Raw genomic sequence first — 18,041 nt, 5'->3', positions numbered from 1 at the left:
TGTGGAAACTCCCATATTATTTTTTTTTTCTGTTTTTGCTTTTCCAGGTGCATTTTGGACTAGTCATGTTTTCCAGAAAGGCACTTATTTAATTTTATTTCTAACATTAATCATGGGCATATATAATAAGGCCTTTATTTTTCACCATATGCTAAAGTAGCTTTTAAAATTCCAGAATATGAGCTCTTTGCATCGGTGACTTTCATTTTTTACTGTACAGTGAACTTAAAATCTTATTTATTTTTAACAGATTCATAGTAATAATAATAATAATAATATGTAATTATTCAAAATGATTTATTATTAATAACGTTTAGCTGCCACAATTTTCATAGGTCAGCATATATCATAAATCTAATTTTCAGAATTTCACTTCATGAAAATATCTTTTCACTATTGGAATCAGTGCAAATGGGATGGCCTTGTGTATCTGTGCACAGTTATATACATATATATATATATATATATATATATATATATATATATATATATATATATATAATACAAATCTGTTGTACAGGTACAGTCTAGGGTTTACAATGCATTCAGTGTCTGATTCAGTCTCTTGCAGATTAGTACCTTTGTCACAATTCATTCAAGTGATGTACCATGAGGAGGTATTAAACTACAATGTCTGCTGTGTTTCCCACAGCAGGCCCTCACAATGCTGAATTGTAGGATGCCAGAAAAACTGCACACACTTTCTGCAGTAGACAGTGTATTATCATCACTGTCCCATTAAGAAGTGCATTGGCTATTGCCTTTTAAATCATACACAATCTGATGCCAAGGACAGTAACCAGATTTCAGTTTGTGGAATGAAAAGTGATTGCTTTCTCTCTGCCAGTGGTTCAGCCTTTGTTTATGACCTAATACTGGTAGCACTTTGTAGAGGAGCCCCCTTACAAATTCCCACATTGGTTTTATGAATGTCTCAGGCTTGGTGCTAGAGACAGCTCTCCAGAAGATAGACCAATGCCTTTGCTGGTCATAGGATTTTTATGTATCAAGCAGAACAAGTTATAAATGTATCTGTAGCAGGTATTTACATCATCACATGCCCTTTACAAATTGCATTGTAATTTCTGAAAGCTGATTTCTGAGATATTAACAAATGCAGAACTGTTTCATTTTTTCATAAATGGCAATCCAACCATAACCATCTCAGTATATGTATGTAGTAAGTATGTGTTAGTGGCAGTTTTGACCACTGTAATTTGACTTCACATCATATCAAGCAGCATTTTGAAGTTGGTTAATTTCTGAAATATTAACAAAGCTACTGTATTCTTGCGGAGGAAAACGGCTAATGTCATGAATCAAATGTGCACATAGTACAGATGCCATTTTAGCAATCTTTTATTCAGTGTATTTTATACAGCTATGGCTCCATATTTAGAGTTTTCATGACTGAAGTTTATTAAATATAGTTTTACACAAGAAAAGTTATTTATTTGTTGCTTTTGCTTTGTTAGATTCCTTTACACGCACCCTCACTTTATGTTTAAGACTCAGCTAGTTCCATGGTGTAGAGGGATAAAGCCCTATGACACAGGAGATCTGAGTTCCATTAGAGCCTCTAGCACCTGCAGTAGCTGGCTTTGGTTGATGAGACTGAGCAGTCGCTCCTGGCTCACCCCATCCTGGGGGGGTTCTGAGCAGACAACACAGGATGACTTCAAGTGGGCACACTAGCTGTGTTACCCAGTGGAGCCTAAGTCACCTGAGCCTGTGCAGTCATGAGTCATGATTATTGCACTATTAAGCTGAGGGGGAGTCTAGCATGTGCAGTCATGTTTCCCATGGTGGGAATGCAATAGTAGGCATGGCAGAGCCGCTGAAGGAACGAAGATGCCCCCCCCCCCAGGACTTGCAAGCTGGCTTGCTTACTACAATCTCCTTCTTACTAGGGAGCTGTCAGAGCAAATATGCCGTAGGGCCCTTGCTCAGCCTAGGAGTGCCAGGCTCCTGTTGCCCCAGAACAAATGGGTAATGCAAATCCTTTCCCAGACACAGCCTGCAAGTTGCACACACCAGTTTTTATGAGAAAGGATTGTTGGCTAGGACACTGGGTAGAATTCCACTTCTTAGGTTCTTGCTAAGCTTACAGCCAAAAGAGACCATCAGGCTCAGCTACATCATGCTATTCTAGTTGGGAAACAAGCATTGCCCCCCTCCCATTAAGTAGACTTTCTCTATGTATTCCTGGTGAAAATTTGCATTCATTCATCCATCCAGTCATCCAGACTAGTTTTAAAGGCCATATGTACACTGACAAAGTCAGATTAGCTTATCTGGTTTAAATATTAGTTTCTTCACTAGCTTCTAACTTGGTTGTTTCTTTTTTTTTCATTTAAGTCCTTATTCTAATTTCTGTTTAAATAAAAATCTCTTCCACAGAATGCCCTCCACAGTCAGTACATGCTCTGCCCTCTTTGATTCCTCTGCAGGAAATGCTGCTTCCCTTCCAATGTGCGGGGGTCAGAAGTATCAGTTACTTTATCATGGGGAGGAAGGAGGACATGTAGAGGCATTTCAGCAATGGGCAGTCTCATTTTAGTTTTTTTTTGTTTATTTTTTTTTCATTTTGCATGCGAGTTAAATGTCAGTTAATACGCTTTTTAAAATCTTAAGTGGTACTATTTTACAGGTTCATAGGTGTTACTTGGCTAACGACCACAAGGGCCATTTTAAGCCTAGCCATGCATCCCAAATCTCTGACAAGTTCAGATACCCTTGATAATTGTAAGCAGGGGCTTGGGAGATAAAAAACTTACAAACAAGGGCCTGGGAGATGAACCATTTACAGGTTGCCTGTATCCATTAGAAGCATAGGTGCCAAACCAGGGATGAATTTCCTGTTCCCCATCCAATTTTCCAAGTTGTGTGTGCAAAGAAATGTGAAATTACATGGTTATTCAGGCATAGCATGTGCAGCACAAATCTGTACCTCTCATATGCCTCTGCTTTTGCCTAATATCACTGAATCATACCCCTAGCTGTCCCTGATTTTTGCAGAATATCTCTGATATTGACTCATATTTTTCCCCTGTCCCTCCCATGTAAAACTTTCAATTTTCTGGTAAATCACTGAAGATTACAGTGAGTCTATCATGCTAAACATTAGTTTTCATATTTCTTATTGTCCTAAAAATACATGTTGATGCAAAGCCTGTTTTTTTCTGTTAAAAAAAATAATATCCTGCAATAGCCTATGTGCAGCATTGCTGTGATAGTTACTTGCCTGCTTAACAAAAAACAAAACAAAAAAAGACCCAATGCTAGAGCAGGAACTGCAGGAATGACCTGACTTTCCATCATCAAATCGACACGTGTGATGATGTGAAAACAGGAAGTATTGCACTAATACGTCTATGGAGAGCCAGAATATGTAAGCCAAAAATTACAGTACAATTAAATAAAATAATAGCCTAATTGAATTTAAGAGCAGGAAGCCACCCAGTCATCTCAAGAGAAAGAAAACAACCTGTAGGTAAATTCAAAAATTGCTACACATGATCTTTAAAGTTAGCTAGGTAAGTATTCTGCTTGATAGGTGAGGACAGCCTATTCCAGAAGTGGAGTATACGTTGGGTTAATATCGGTCACATTATCTGTTCTTGTTGATGTGGCAGTGTACATTTATGTCTCTTGAGTGGGTGTTTGCTTTACCACTTGTTTTATTTAGTTAAATGAGTTCAAATAGTGGAGCGTCATCCATAGTATATACAGCTAAGCAGAGATCACCTCTCAGGAGTCTGTATGACATTGAGTAGAGTTATAGAGCTTTTAGTCTGACAGAGTAACTAAGGATATTGAGACTGGAGATCTTTTTGGTAAGGAGACATTAAGGTCTCATAAGCTGGTTTAGGTGCTTTGTGTGGTATATGCCAAAGAGTGCAGTATATACAATACTTAGCCTGATAAGGGATGAATAAAGTGAGACTGTAACTTCTTTGGACATTGAAGAGATGCCATGAACAATAAGCTGTAAAAGGTAAAAGAATTTTCAAACGACAGAAACATTGTGGTCAGAGGAATGACTGTTAACATACGTTTCCAAGTTCCCGATGACTTTGTCAAATTTAAGTTGAATGTTATCTACGCAGTATAAATGTTATTGGTAAACAGTAGTGATGCTAGATTTACTAAAAAAAAACGGTGCTGCATTTCTTTGTGTTAAGGGTAGGCCCATGATTAATACAGCAAACACTTTTTGGTCCTGCCCTTGCAGGAAAATTTGACTATCAGAATGGGGTTTGATGATTTTTTTTTTTTTTGTTTGTTTTTTGTTTTTTGTTGCAGCAGGATATGACTGCTCCATCTGGATAAACTGTTTGAGTGTTTTCCTGGTTAGTTGTTAGAGTTTGTGTGATGGGCTAGTGTGCGTTAAGTGGTTTAAAGTAATGTGAAGGAGCACCCTCTCAAACCTGAGAGAGGTTTTTTTTTTTTACTTTGGATTCCCAGAAGGCTGTTGTGGCCTGTTCTTGTAGTTGTCGACTGTTGCTGGAGGCAGAAGTGTGGTTGATGATGGCCGACCAGAGTTTGGATGTCCGTTTCCTTTTTTGATGGGCAAGAGGGATGTGATTCAGTATGCCAGGTTGCTATGGGAAATGGTGGTCTCAGTGGAAAAGAGGTCCATGAGGAGGTGTCCCTCGGTTTGGGAAGGATCTGTTCCTGAGGTATGTACTGTGGCAAGTAGCATCTCAGGAATTTTGGGTGAATCATTGGAATTTGAATGGCGCCTTATTTTGGGCAGTCAAGTGGTGGTTGTAGTGCAGCAGAAATTTTTTGAGATGGTCCTGGAGCCAAGAATTGGAGTGGGAATACTGCTGGAATTTGTGGAATTGGTGATTGCATTGTTGACTTTCTGGTTACTGGACATGTAGTGAGAGATGGGACTGTTACAGACAATCCTGTTTTGAATTTTGTATTGATAACCATGTAGTCTGGCTTCCTGGTTATCTAATTATGTAACGATTATGTTAATATGTGTTTTGGTCTATGTGATGTCTATGTTTGTGTCCCATGTCTAAGTTTATTTGCGCAGTTGTTTCATAAGTAATTTCCTTCGGGATTAATAAAGTATATTCTGATTCAGATAACTGCTTCCAATTTGCAGTCATAAGCAAACTTGGTTAGCCAAAGTTCATTGATATTGGCTTTTATGTCACAGAAATGTATAGCAAAGAGAATGGGACCCACCCAGGACATAGCCTTGTGGGATACCACTAGTGACATTTTTGTGCAAGTATCACCACCCTTAATGGTATGAATTCTGTCAGCAGCCAGTTATTAATCCAATGAACTGTGTATGGGTTAATGTAGAGTTTGTTAATAATCCCAGCATGGGGGATAGGGTCAGTGGCCCTGGCAAAGTGCATATAAGCAGTGTGGACTACATGCCCCATATCAATGGCCTCAGTAACCCTGTCAAAGAATTCAACCAGGTTGAGCAGGCACAATTTGTCTTTTACAAAGCTGAATTGATGTGTATTCAGGGATATAAGGTCACCTATATCATTGTTTACTTGTTCAGCTATAATGTGTTCTAAGGCCTTTCAAATAATACTAGTGAGACTAATAGACCTGCAACTCCCAGGGTCAGTCAAGGGCACCACATATGCCATTCTCTATTCCACTGGGACATAACTAGTGGAGAGGCTCAGGCTGAAGAGTTGTTGGAGGGGTTTTACTAAGTGGAGCTGTATACTTCTTAACAGTCATCCAGGGTTATTGTCCGGTTCATGCAAGCAGTGTTTTTAATTTTGGAAAGTGTCAAAAACACTTGGTCCAAATTGATCTTAGGTGGGGAAGTATGAGAGGAGATGGAGGGGAGGGTGGTGGAGTGAAGTTGAAAGAGAATGTGTATGCAAGAATATTAGCAATGTCCTTGAGGTATCACAGAAGGAGGTACCATTTGAGATAATGTTCAGTACAGAATTGCAGATTACCTCTAAGCTTCCTAATACAGCTGAAGACAATCCTGAATTCATAGCTTGCCTTAAATTTCTTGATGTGGTAGGTGTGAGAGACTTGCTTATCAGTTTTAATTTCCTTTTATAATGATGAAGTGAACATTTAGTGATAGCTAGGAGCTTTTTCTGTTATTATACAGTTTGTTGATATAGTAGTTCTAATATAAGGGTTCAGCTCTAAACTTGCCATTATGCTTACTCTGGACTGGTATGGATGACTCAATGCATCTGCCCAAGAGGGAGTAAAATTCAGAGCAGTAGGCAGCAGCCTCTCAGGTACTGCATCTGTTTTGGAGCTATATTATTTGTGATTGCCAATAAGATCAGTAAGTAATAAGTAATTGGCCTTTGAGTATTCCCTGAAGATAGATGAGTAGTCAGGGGCTTAAAATAGGCATTCACAGAGAATATCACAGCGAGATGGTCAGATCACTTTTTGGGGAATAAAAGCTTAGATTGTTGTACTTCCCTACAAGGAATGAGTCTTTTCAAATATACCGTACTCCTTTTTTTACAGCACCTGAATTTTGCTGTATTTCAAACAGTGATTCATGTGTAACATTAATTCTAACTAGAACCTCAAGTCTTTTGGTTCAGTCGTAGATTTGCTACCAACTGCACCACAAAGGTAAACACAAAGTCCAAGAGTGGTGCTGCTTAATTATTCTCAGCGGCAAATGGTCTGTACCCGAAAGGTGTCAAATAAACACATAGTTCTTATAGTTACATGGCGGCTGACATCCTTAACCAGCCATTGACATAGTAGTACGTGAAAGGCAGGCCATGAGAAACCAGAATGGCACTAAGATTGTATAGGATGAACTACGGTGGCACTATTAACCGTAATTTGCCATTTTATGTACATATTATTCATATTTATATTAATATTTTTATAACTGACCTACCTGTTCTTGATTTGGATACTGTGAAATATAAGCATTTATGCTTTAGACATCCTACAGATAGGCCTCACTGAGGCCAATGACTGGTGTCAAAACCATGGCCTTAAACGTAATGCCAAAAATGTGTCCTCATCCCCTTTGGGAAAAACTCAGTTTCCACTAATTACCACATCGATGGGAGCCCAGTGAACACTGAAGGCATTATAAGAGATCTGGGGACACAGGCTGTGACAGCAGCCTCTCCTTCGACCACTACATTGCCACTGTGGTCAGAAAGTCTCTCTGTGTGGTACATCTCATTACCAAGGGTTTTGCATCCAGGAAGAAAGTGGTCATTATCTCTCTCTACTCCTCCCTCATTAGGCCAGTCATTGAGTATAATGCCCCATTTCGCATGTAACTCACTAGACACATGCAACAGGTGGAAAGGCCACAAAAGTACCTCATGAAGAGGATCATAGGCCTTAAACACATTCTACATGGACAGACTCAAAAAATCCAGCTATTCTGTGTCTCATATCGTCTACTAAGAGGCGATCTCTTGCTTGACTTACAAAGCCATGTCTGACCCAGCTCTGTTAGAAATGCTACATCTAAAGAAATCCTAATTACTCCACACCACACGCTCCAGAGACCTCAACCTCATTACCACAATCAACAGAACATGCTGGAGGGACAGGTTCATAACCCAGAGACTGCCCATGCCGTGCAATAGACATCCCATACATGCCAATCAGAGCACCTTACTGGCCGTCTTCAAGAAAAGTCTTCATGAGTGGATGGGAAATAGAAAGTTCTCCCTTGGGATCACTCCAGTAGCTCTACTTGATAGAGGTACTGGGAACTAACATCGGGCGGCATGATGCCAGGGCATTTCTATGGGCTAGGCTTGTAAAGGCTGCAGGGCCATTAGCCTAGTACAAACCTATGAACATATGAACCTATTTACATTTTCGTGGCTGTGTTATTCTCACTAGGCATAGTCTATTTTCAGGGGAAACACCAGTAAAATTTTACTCTTCCTGTTTCCTGTGGAGAATGGGGGGAGAAACCAACATGGATGAGACAGAAGGAAAGGAACAGGCTCAAACCTAACAATTTGGTAAATACTGTTGATATTACTGTAGAAATGACAAGAGATCAATATAGCTTTATTAGTTTACTACACTTAAAAAGGTCCAATGATGTTGAACCTGTTAGCAGAGCCAGATGTTTTCGAGACTGCTTCAGAAAAATCTTTGTGAGCAGTGAGTGGTGAAGCAGCAGCTGAGGTATGTGAGGATGAGAGTTATGTAGAGCACTGAAGTTGCATGGAAACATATAAGCATAATGGTGACTGCAGAGAACTTCCTGACATTGAGGAGAGTGAAAAAGTGATGAAAGATGTTCAGAGTGCTGCAGGAAGTAAGAGTTATCAATGTGAAGCCAAACAACAAGTGACAGTTGCATCTGTCATTTAAAAAAAAAAAGTAGCGTGATGGACAGAGATGGGATGTTTTTAATCAGATTTATGCTGCTACAGTATCAAGGCAGGCAGGGGTGTTTGCTGGTCCTGCTCAGAAAGAAAACCTTATTAATCTGTTATTTCTGGGTGAAGATAATGTTTTGTTTTGGAAAACATGACTAAGCCAACAAAATTTACATAACTTAATACATTAATTAATTTTCTGATACAGTACTGTTTTTCTAGTGTGTAGCAGTGCTGGAAAAATACGTATGTATCACAGAGAATTCCACTTTGATGCAACCATCCTCCGCTCCATGTAAGCAAAGTACTTCACTTACTCTTGTCAAATGTAATTTGCATGAATGGATGAGTAAGAGCATATTCCCACAGGATTAGCACCCATGTCTTTCATAGATATGGGCAGCTTGTAAATGTCCCAATGTCTCTATGTTCTGCCCGTCCCTGAATTATTTGTACACAAAATATAAGGCCTAAAAACTGTCATGGACATATGAGGCTAAGCTTCATTCTCAAGGTCAACCAACGTCAGAGCTCCTAAGGAGGACAATATTATCTGAGTCACCAGGAAGAGTACCACTACAATCCCCTGAGATTTCACAGAGAACAGGAGGAGTTTTAATGATCCTCAACCCCGGCCAGAGCTCCTCCAGAAGACCGGAGAACCATGCAGTGGACAGGAGTGAGGGAAATTAAATACTTAGGGGAGCCCAACTACACCACAGGACCCAGAACCAGACGGAGAAAGCAGCCACACTATTAACTTACCCTGTTATGTGGAATCACTCCAAAAAAGAACTTACTGACATTGAGATTAGTGTGCTTTCAAAGTGATTCACTTTTGTTCCCCACTGCAGGTCTGACACAGCACAGGTACTGGTCGATTTTGAATCCTGTGTCAGAAAATTGAATTTGAAAGTACTGTACCGTGGCAAATCTGATATCAATGAGAAAAAAAAAGATTGAAGAAACAATAAAAAGGCCGAGTAGTTAACTGCCCTCCCTTACACCAAACTTTAGCAGCCATTGAAGTCAAATGTGAAATGGACATCAGGCAAATATTGTAAAAAAACAGCACAGAGAAAGGTCTACTACCATAACAAAGGTGAAAAAAAAGCATTGTTAGAGCTAGGCAGAGCTAAGTCCCGACAGGTTATGAAGCTGACAAGGGGGGGGGGGGGTATTGCTACCAGCAGCTATAACCAGAGGATAGAAGAAATGTTGAGTGACACTAACTGTTATGAATCTTTAACTTTAGAAGAGATTAAGGCATCATACAGCAACTGGTACACAGCCTTGACTGCACTTTATGATGATGGTTTGTTATCAGATAACTTGTTTAATTATTTACAGACACTTTTCCCCCACTTGCCTAAATTCTTTGGAATCCATAAGCCGCTTAAAAATTGAGAAAACCCTCCTTACAGGCCAGTGGTTGCAAGCGGGGTGTCCCTGACCAAAGCTGCTGCCATCTACCTGCATTTTTTGTTACAACTTCTGGCTGAGAAGAACATTTCACACACAAAAGACTCCCAATGATTTTTAAGGAAAATAAAAAACTTTACAGTTGATGCTGATATCATTTTATTAACAATATATGTTGAGTCATTATATACTGTACTTCCACATAATTATTGTATTGAAACAGTGATTGATTCATACAGGAAAAACAACAATGGCACACCAGCACAACATGAAAGAACAGGTAAACTTTTAGATATGGTGCTTTAGCTACTATGATTTATGTTTAATGGAAATTACTATAAACAGAAGACTGGTATAGCCATGGGGCAACTATGGCCCCTAGCCTAGCCCACATAACCCTAGGCAGATTATGTTTTTAACAACAGAGAATACACGAAACATATCATAGTGTCTCTGCGCTTTACTGATGACAACTTTATTGTGTGGAAAGGAGACGGTGCTAAATTAGAAGATTTTGTCAACTATCTACATCAAACCACCAGCTTCCTGCATTTCACCTCTTCCCACAGCCTCATCGTGGCAGTCTTCTTAGATATGCAGATTACTGAAGACCTGGACCAAGATAAAATGGACACAGATCTTTACAGAAAACCTGCCAGAGTAAACCTCCTGCTACATAAGAGCCTCCATCTCACCAGGACAAATTATAATGTTGTTAAGTCCCAGGGCTACAGGTTGGCTAGGATCACCACAAAAATGGAACCCTTCCTTAACAATCTAAATGATCTTGAAAATGACTTTTTGGTGAGGAGATATGAAAGCAAAATATTAAGAAGCATTCTGGAACCTATAATTGAACTAAAAAGTACAAATTCACCAACACTTAACAGTTGTTATAGGAGGGTTTTAAAGAAATCTATTGACAACAAATCTAAAGACAGTTATATTTTGACTTTTACTGTTGACTATTACAGCATCATTAATATTATTAGAGAGAACTGGGCCATAATTACTGAAAGATCATATCTAATGGACATCCTTGGGGAAGCTCCTTCCTTTGTGTATAGGAAAGCCAGAAATATCAGGAGTTGGGTTGAAAGTAGGCCCAGACCATCAGATACATGCACCAGTAAGTGTGGAGCCAACTGTATTTTTGTCAGCGCATACAGGAGGGAAAAATATTTTTCTGCCCTTATTTAAAGAAACTGATTAAAACCAATGTAGGATGTGACTGTAACTCAATGCAGGTGGTTTACAGGGCAAGCTACAATGACTGTGAAGTATTTTATGTGGGGAAAATGCTCAACAGACTTGAAAGAGCGATTTCTGGCCATCTTTCCGAAATTAGAGATAAGTGCAAAAATAATGCACTGGCTCGGCACCTGCAGCTTCACAAAAGACACCTTGGCTTTAAATTTCAAATTATTGATTGTGTGGACCTTATGGAACTGGAAGGAGATATCCCTAATCTTTTAGAAAAAACATGAACTACTATGGCAGCTGAAACTGAACTCTTGTAGAAAACCACGGTTTAATTATTTTTGCTCCATAAAAAGCATATTAGAACTCAGAAAACTGCCTCACCGTTTAAAAGACTGTTAAAAGTCTGATGTGGGATGGATTAATGCTGACATTACACAATAATATTATACATGCTAATATTGTTATAAACAAATATCAAACATTGTAGATATTTTACAATTAAAATAGCTGACATCTGTACTGTTTTCCGACACTTTTAATCATTTAAACTAAGTGTTTCTTAGATGCCACAGTTGAACAGATCTCCAGGACCTTAATGCTTTATTTCTATATTTCACTGTCTTTTCAGCTTAGCAATTATAGCTGTGGTGTTCATTTGTAGATTTATACACATGTTCATTAATATTATGATGTTTTTTTACACCCAAACCTGATGAAGTATTGATTTGGTACAAAAGCAATCTTTGTTAAAAGTGTTTGTTTCTAAGTTACTAATATTTATTCTGACAGATGTTTAGTGGTAGATATTTTTGTTAGTTAATTAGCTGATCATTTTGCTATTGAGTTGGTTTCTTAATAAATTTTGGATTAGTAGGTTAGCCGTAATAAGCTGTTCTTATATATTTTAATTTTTCTCTAGCTTTTAATATTACTGGCAACCAGAAACACAGTTACATGCAAGTAGAAATTGATGATGATTAAACTGGTTATAAATGAAGTACTGAATATTGTAAATGAAATAAAAGAAATGGAGATAGAGCATTAAAAGATGGGAGAAATCATTTTCACAAAATAAGTGGTGCTTTTGGCAGCAGCATTTACAAAGCAGATCTTAAACAGATGACTACAGTAAGTAGGGTGGCAGGAACTGTAAAGTAAATCTGCGTGGGTCTAATACAAAGGAGTAAAGTGCGCCTTGTTTGCTGTAGCCCAGAAGTTAGTAATTTATCGGTCATTTTGAGCTAATTTCTATCTCTTTCATTTCCTTGCTATAAAAAAACGCATTTGCTCATTTTTTGCGCTTGTATTCAGCTCGGCAAGTGCCTGCCAGGTGTCCTGCAGAGTTCTACAGCAGCAGAGAGACAAAAGAGAGACTTTGGAGTGATTATCATTTTTCTACATTTTCTTGCTGTCTTTAACTAATTCCGCCTAAAACGCCAATTTTTTTCATGTTTCTGTGATTTAAAAAGCTTGTTTCTGCTACATATTATACTTATTTGCTGCCTGCACTTGAACTAAGTCATTTTTGTGTTTAAATAATCTGTTTAACTGTTGTAGGCTACACACTAAAGTGTGATAGCCATTTCTGTGCATTTAAAGTGTTTTTTTGATTGTATCTGCTTTATTTTCTGAAAAAAAAACAAACAAAAAATATACTTGTTTTCCCGCCTTTCTGAACTGGTATAGTCCAGTTTTCAGGTCATTCCTGAATTCAGGGCTGTGTTACAAGTTTCTGTGTTGCCCATACCTTACTTGGATAGAAGGAAGTTTCTCTGTTCACCTGTGAGAGAGAGGAGCTTTGAGCAGCCTGTCTGTCCCTGATGGAGTGGTTTGAGCCCAGAAGTTAGTAGTTTATTGGCCATTTTGGGCTAATTTCTATCTCTTTCATTTTCCTGCTATAAAAAACACATTTGCTTGGTTTTGCGGGCCGGGCAGCGCAGGTTAAAGTATTCCTGGCTCCACAAAGTCTACTCTTCGATTTTTCCCTTGGAACTAGACAAACTTTCAACTTAAGCACTCAAACCATTCATTTCACAGCCCAGCACTTGCTCAAAACTAATAGCAAGCACTAATTAACTCTAGCACTAGACCCCTCTGTACTGTCCAAAAGGACAAGGCTCTCTATTCGTCCCTACCAGCCAGTCAGTAAAACTAGCTCACTTTACCTGTTCAGACATGTCCAAAGGGCAGTTTCATGTGTACTCTCCAGTCTAACTGGTGAATCTGGGCATTTTGAGGCAATGTTACAACTGCCTCATGTACACAGAAAAACCTCTCCTCCTACCACCAAACACTAATATATGCGAGAGATGCAATTATACAGCCAAACTGGAGGCAAAGCTCTCAACCCAAGACTGAAACTGACAGTCAAGAGGAGAAGGGAAATACTTGCAACACACCACCATTCTCACATAGACCTATTAAACCAACACCGGAAAAATAACACACATAAATACATGAAAACATACTCGGTGGCTCTAAATAAAAATCTGCAAAAGCAACAGAGACCTCCAAAGCAGACATCCAAGCAACCTCCACACCCTATCACAAACCATGAACACAAACTTCACATAATCAGTGTGCCACGCAATCACAGCCCTTAAGGCAAAATAACATACCCAACACACTAGTAATAGGCGACTCTATAGTCAGGCACACTGATGTCCCACTAACTAGGCTGGACAAGGAGAAGGTTACAGTTAGCTGCCTGTCGGGTGCCAGGATCCGCTACATAACACAAGCACTCAGATTGCTTCAGAACAAGTACAAATACGACTCTGTCATTGTCCATGTTGGTGTGAATGGCCTGAGACATACCTTCCTGGACTACATGAAAAGAGACATGGAAGAGCTCTCTGATCACATAGCCCAGGCCGTTATGACCCTGACCCTGAGTAACATCCTGCCCTCACCAAGAATGATGCCACAGTATAAAGAAAAAATGATCAATTTCAACAATTGGCTAAGTTTCTGGTGTCATTCAAAGGGGATCCAGTATCTCTCCACCTGGGATGACATGCTGGACAAGCCACGCTGCTTTGCAAGAGATGGCTTGCACCTGTCACCCTTAGACTTTTGAATACTGGCCAAGGCTTTTGCTGCCCACATAGTGCCTTTTTTAGGCAAGGCTCAAAAGACAAACCCACCACCGTAAATAGCACAATTAACCAAAAACTGAGGGTAATGCTACTCAACGGCAGAAGTCTAAACCTCAAAATGCATGCATTCGAGGCACTCCTCAGTATGGAGAACATCAATATTTGTGCAGTAACAGAAACCTGGTTTAAGGCTCCAGAGAGCACTACCACGCTATAACTCATACCATACTTTTCAGCCACAGAACCCAGACCGAAACACAAAAGGTGGGGGTGTATCCATATTCATCAAGGATACCCACACCTCCAGGTTAGTGGTGCAGCACAATGCCTCAGAGATCATCCATGTGCATCTAACAATGGATAAAACTGCAATTCAAATTGTAACTTGCTACAGATCACCAACCATGACCCAGGACCCGCATCCCACGTTTCTGGAGACACTGGAAAATATGAAGGTCCTATCAAACACCCTAATATTGGGTGATTTCTATTACCCAAACATTAACTGGGAGAACTACTCAAGTACTAACTCCCTTGCCCAACGCTTTCTAGAATTTATAAACTCGAACACCCTGGATCAACTGGTCAACACTCCTACCAGTGGTGACAACATATTGGACCTGGTCATCACCAAAATGAGCGACCGGTGTTCCACACCGGAGGTCATCCCCTCGCTGCTTAGATCAGACCATAGACTAATCACTCTGGATATCCACATTCTGCCCCCACCCCTAATCAAGGAAACCACCATGAAAAACTTTTCAAAAGCAAACTTCATGTTACTCAAGACTGAGGTGGAAAGGTTCACAGCCCCCATGCTAAAGGACAACGCTGTCCAAACTGCTGAATCCCTTACAAAGGCACTCTATGAGCACCTGCAAGAATGCCTGGATCATGCTATCCCAAGCAAAACCAAGACTCACTCTTCCAAGAAAAGGAAACCAGTCTGGTGGACCCCTGCCATAAATAAGCTATACAATAAAAGGAGGAAACTAGTACAGAAAAGACTAAAATCCCAAGAAGGAAAGACATCCCTGATCACTATCAGCAAGAAACTACGATCCCTCATAAAATCACCCAAGGCTAGCTTCGAAAGAAAAATTGCCAAGGACTCCAAAGATAACCCAAAGCGTTTTTCAGCTATGTCAAGAAATGTGTATATTAGAACATCAAAGTTTCAAAACTTTGAATGTTCTAATCTCGACCCCTTTTCAGCGAAAGCTGAAAACATCGAACATACAGAACAGCAAATTTTTCCTAGGGAAAAAATTTGCTGTTCCAAAACACATACCGACAACACAAGCACACCAAACAAACAGCAATCCACACACATACACCTAAAATCTTACACCTAACCCTACACTAAACTATACACACCACTAACTATCCACTCACCTTAACCCAAACCCTAAGCCTAAGGTCCGCCACTGTCGCACACTTACCTCACCAGTGCCCTAACCCTAACTCACCTACCCTGCCCTAGCCCTCACATCAACACAATCGCGCACTTACCTGACCCGCGGCCTAACCCCAACTCACCTAACCCACCCTAACTCTCACGTCCACACAATCGCACACATACCTAACCCACACCCTAACTAACCTAACCCGCACTCAATCGCACACTTACCTGAACCCGACCAGTAACTTTCCACCACAGCACTGAAAATACTGAAGCAACAGAAATGGACAACCGAATTGTTTCCCAAGGAAAAAATTTGGTTTTCTGTTGCTTCGATATTTTTAGCTTTCGCTGAATAGGGGTTGATATTAGAGCAGTCAAAGTTTTGAAACTTCAATGTTCTAATATAGACCCATCAAGAACCTCTCATATCTGCTTGGAGTTAGTGCAGAATGGCACAAAATACACTGAACCGACTAATATTGCCAACATTCTGGCAGACAGGTTTAGTGCAAACTTCACCCCCCCCTTCTCACTCCCTAAAGGACCCATAACCATATCAGAAGAATGTAGAGCCCCAGCAATCACTGACACTCAGGTTAAAACAGCCCTATCCAAAGCCAAAAACACAGCTTCAATGGGATCGGACGGTGTCCCAGGCTGTGTCTTACACGAGCTCCAAAATAAACTAAACCCTCACCTAAACACACTGTTCAAACTCAGCCTCTCAACAGGCTACGTACCCATGTAGTGGTGCACAGCAACAGTTATCCTGCTCCACAAAGGTGGAGCCACAACGGACCCCGGGCACTATCGCCCTGTAAGCGTGACTAGCCTGGTCTGCAAGGCTATGGAGCACATCATCATGGAACTCATTAACAGAGACATTGGACCCTCCCCCATTTCGCTTTAAGGGTAGATCATGCCTGCTAAATCTGGTGGACTTCTTTGAGACATTTACCAAGGCTTTAGACGAGGGAAAAGAGGTCGACACAGCCTACCTAGACCTCGCAAAGGTTTTTGACACCATTCCCCATTCTGGTATTATAGACAAGCTCACCAGCCTGAACATAAACCCCTACGTCATGAGATGGGTTGCCAATTGGCTCATGGATAGAACCCACACGGTGAGAGTTGCAGGCTCTAGGTCCGACCTAAACCGGTTACAAGTGGCATCCCCCAGGGCTCAGTCCTGGGACACCTCCTGTTCGGTGTATACTTCTCAGAGGTACAGGCAAGCACAGGAGGATTATGGCTGACCAAGTTCGCAGACGACTGCAAACTGGGGGCCATAATTGACTCTCCGGCTAATACAGACATCCTCCAGAAGGGTCTCACTGAGTAGGATACCTGGTGTCAAAGTCATGGCCTCAAGCTAAATGCCAAAAAGTGCATAGTCATCCCCTTTGGAAAAAACAAAGTACCTGCAAACTACCATATATGTGGTAGTCCCCTAAATACGGAAAATGTAATAAGGGATCTGGGGACCTAAGTAGATAGTAATCTCTCCTTTGATAATCATATTGCCAAAGGTGGTTAAAAAATTCTTCTGTGTGGCCCACCTAATCACAAAAGGGTTTGCATCTAGGACAAAAGAGGTTATTGTGCCCCTCTACTCATCAGACCCATCATAGAGTACAATGCCCCATTTGGGATGTACCCTACAAGACACCTGCAACAACTGGAAAGACCACAGAAGTACCTCACCAAGAGGATAACTGGTCTCAAACAGATGCCCTATGCAGCTGGACTGAAGAAACTCCAGCTGTACTCGGTTGCATATTGCTTACTCAGAGGTGATCTCTGCCTGACATATAAGGCCATGTCCAACCCAGAATTGATGGACATGCTCCACCTAAAAAAAAAAAAAATCCCCGAGATCCACACGCTCTAGGGATCTAAACCTCACCACAACGATAAATAGGACATGCTGGAGGGATAGATTCCTGTCCCAGAGACTCCCCATGCTTTGGAACAAGATTCCAGTCTACATTAGACAGAGCCCCTCACTAACACTCTTCAAGAGAAACCTTGATGAGTGGATGGGAAACAGAAAATATATCCCGGGGATCACTGCAGTGGCTCTATTGGACAGAGGCACAGGGAACTAATCTAAGGGGGCAGCGAAAGCCAACACATTCTGGCTAGGCTTATAGATGCCCTCGGGCAGATAGCCTAGTACTTACCTATGAACAGAGTTATGACGGAAACCGTACATAATGCTCATACACAACAATGGAAAGTGTTATTGTGGTATTTCTTGTTTCATTGTCATTAATGTATGTGAAGTCGTATTGCAAATCAGTAGTGCAATGAATAAATACAATTGTTTAAAAATAATGCTGCTTGACATACAACATTCAGCAAAATTATTTAATGCCAGAAGGGTGTGAATTTTTCTTTAACTGGCGATCAAAAGCAGTGCATTGCTTTTGTGTGTATATCCAACAGCACTTAACACATTTCTGCTAAATTTCTCAGCAGAAAACCCAGTCCAAGGCACTTCACACTTTATCAACACAGCATTGGTTAATATGTGTTATTCAACACAACATTGGTTAAAATGTT

General features: G+C 40.4%; 1 protein-coding gene across 1 annotated transcript in view; it reads left to right on the top strand.

Moving 5' to 3' along the window:
* The window catches only part of GALNT12 (polypeptide N-acetylgalactosaminyltransferase 12), a 465,398-nt gene that overhangs the window by 331,004 nt on the left and 116,353 nt on the right, over positions 1–18,041 (top strand). The window lies entirely within an intron of this gene.

The sequence above is a fragment of the Protopterus annectens genome, chromosome 3.part0, assembly GCF_019279795.1.
Source record: "Protopterus annectens isolate FY-2018-M chromosome 3.part0, PAN1.0, whole genome shotgun sequence".
Lineage (NCBI taxonomy): Eukaryota > Metazoa > Chordata > Ceratodontiformes > Protopteridae > Protopterus > Protopterus annectens.
The sequence above is the reverse complement of the archived record's forward strand: the minus strand, read 5'-3'. Positions and strand labels throughout refer to the sequence as shown.